Source organism: Cibotium barometz, chromosome 1, assembly GCF_041138505.1.
Source record: "Cibotium barometz isolate CiBa-2024 chromosome 1, ASM4113850v1, whole genome shotgun sequence".
NCBI lineage: Eukaryota > Viridiplantae > Streptophyta > Polypodiopsida > Cyatheales > Cibotiaceae > Cibotium > Cibotium barometz.
Genome location: NC_141046.1, coordinates 48,552,551 through 48,555,343, shown reverse-complemented (window position 1 = coordinate 48,555,343; position 2,793 = coordinate 48,552,551). Strand labels below are relative to the sequence as shown.

At 45.5% G+C, this 2,793-nt stretch overlaps 1 long non-coding RNA gene across 1 annotated transcript; it reads right to left on the bottom strand.

The window, feature by feature from the left end:
* Positions 1–1,727: 1,727 nt before the first annotated feature.
* Positions 1,728–2,174, bottom strand: LOC147642108 (uncharacterized). The gene is made up of 2 exons (XR_015261784.1): positions 1,878–2,174; positions 1,728–1,798 (listed from the first exon to the last, which is right to left on the bottom strand). It is a non-coding gene; the product is annotated as an uncharacterized LOC147642108 (long non-coding RNA).
* Positions 2,175–2,793: the final 619 nt, after the last annotated feature.

Here is a 2,793-nt window from a genome sequence, read left to right as displayed (position 1 = left end):
CACCGCCATGACCCGTGTTCTTAAAATAGGCCACCTTGGCTTGGTAATGTGATCGTTCCATGCCTTGGTTGCTCCAGAGTGCAAGAGACCCATATTCATCTAGAAAGAAGGAACTGTGCGCATAGAGAATATGCATGTAGTGTGTTATATGAGTTTCCTCCCAAGCATCGATCATTTCTTCTGTGAATCTGTCAATTGAAGTCTTGAATGTAGCTATCTCTGCTTCATCAAGATACGGGCGCTCAAGAAGCCTCATCATCTCATCACAAGCTTCCCACACATGTGCACGCTTCAATCCTAGTGTCGCCTCATTGCCTCGATAGGTTGTTACATCACAAATCTGCTTCCATAATTCAAAATGTGTATGGCTTTGAGCCTCACCATAGTTTGAGAGCAGGTGTCTTGCTTTTGCACCACCCATACATATCTTATTAGGGTTATCTTGGATACTTGATGGGTTTTTGCGATCCTTAGAGAAGGTGACAGCACCTGCGTGAAGCCCCACGGATGATAAAACAACTTCAAGCTCTTCGATGCCCTGTTCTCGCCGTGACTCTGGCTCCATGTTCCAAGCATAATTGATGTGGAGCATCAACAATTTGTCCAGAATTCTAAGTCTTGCGTGCAAGGTACACACATGTACTCGCGACAGTGGAATTGAAAGAATAGGGTTCCAAGTAGCATCCTCCTCTGCGCGAGATGGTGCCTTGCTTTGATTGCAGCTCATAATTCCATTGAGCCAGACGTGCATACCCTTCCCTTTTTGTAATTGATTTGAGCCCTTTGCACTTGCCTGCTTACGACCTTTCACCTTGGTTGCTTGTTTGGCCTACCCCACTGCGACACTTGGCATCCTTGGATGACAACAAAAGATGCATGGAAACAAAGTGTTAGCACCGCTTTTAGTTCCCAACATGCATTTGAGGGTCTTGAGATCACCACCAAGGTGCCACTCTATTTCAAAGTGACCAGTGCCAGGCACATGCAAGACTTCACCATTTGATTGCCTGTGTATCACTCCTTGAATACCTGTACGGGTGAAGTACCACCTCAGACTGTCATGGTCCTCGTGCGGAAGGGTCTATGCCGCCTGCCACCATATGTTCTTCTCAGACTGCACTCCAAAGTAATCTTGCTTGCGTCGCTTTGTGTGCAAGTTATTCTCCGCATCACCTGTTTCATCTTCGCCGTCTAAGCTCTTTCGCTTCAATGCCCTGCTCATGAGTGTCAGACTTGTACGTTCCACCCTTTGGCCCTTTACAACCTGACATTCATCCAATTTGAGGACAAATATAGCCTTTCCATCCGTCTCCTCTAATGTCATATCATAAAACTGAATCATAGCTCGTTGAAGCGCCTCCACCTTGACGTAAACATTGTTAAACTTGTTGTAAGCAAAATCTTTTGAATTTGACATTGGCATGCTACCATCCACCCATCTGTATAGCCGCCTAGCAAGTCGGCAATATTGTTGTTTGCTGACTTCCTTGCCATAACTATACTGTATGGTGTTGGAAGTATAGATCGTGTCATTCCTTTGCCTCGTAGACGTGCTGTGATGCAAGTATACAAAGCCCTGTATCCCTTATCACTGATACCTGCTATGTCACACACAGTGAGCATGTCAACGGGACTGACAATCTGCTCGAATTCCTCGAGAAAATACTTTTGAATCCTGTCACGCACCGCACCATTTACTGGATTGGTTATCATATTGATTACTTTCTGCTCTGGAATAATGTGCTCAAGGATAGACTCCTCAGTATTGGAACAACCTAATATTGCTTTAGCACATTCCCTGGACATCACATAGTTCAGAGTCAATGACATAACTATATGAAAAAGGAATGTAATGCTAGTTTTGAAGCTGTGATTACCTTGTTTGACGCACACGTCGCTTGCGAGCCCCCCCCATCTTTGGAAAGAAGACTCAGAGGCTTGCGCTTTCGCTGCCTTGCATTATATCCCACGGGGAGGTGAGTGAAATGATCGACACGTCGGCGAAGGTTCTGAGTTGAGTTTCGAAGACGGAGATAGTTCTCTATAGCTCGATCCCTCCTTTCCACACCTTTATCAAGCTTCATCTTCTGCTCTACATCCTCCTTCTCTAGATCCTTGACTCGAGCCAGCATATGTTCCTTTGTGGCCATGAAAGTTGACGCACATTCTTCCTTTTCTGCCTTGCATAATTTTAGAAGCTTCCTGAGGTGATTTTGATTTGAGAGTTCCTGCAAGTACAAAGAATAGAGCCTCTGACAGTACCCTAAGAAACCATTATAACCATCACCCAAGAAGCGTACGACCTGCGTGATATTACGAAAAGGGGGAGGTGCACCAGTCTGTGGATCAAGGGGATAAATGCTTCCATCAGTCCAAAGATCAATGGCTTTTGCACCTTGAAGTCGTAGCACCTCAGCAGGAATACATCCCTTCGTTCGACTACTTCGCATTGTGGCATACTCCTCATCTAAGTCCACGTGCAAGCGAAACTTTGATTGCTTGTTGGTGATGTCCCGTAGAGCCATTGTACCTAGCAAATGGAGATGGAGATGTAGATGGATACAGAGATGGAAATGTGGATGGTGATGGAGATGTAGATGTAGATGGATACAGAGATGGAAATGTGGATGGTGATGGAGATGATGGAGATGGAGGATGGAGGTGGAGGATGGAAATGTGGATGGTGATGGAGGAGATGAAGATGGAGATGGTGATGGAGATGGAGGTGGAGGAGATGCAGATGGATATAGAGATGGAAATGGAGGCCTTGAGGAGATAGATATGGAGAGCTTG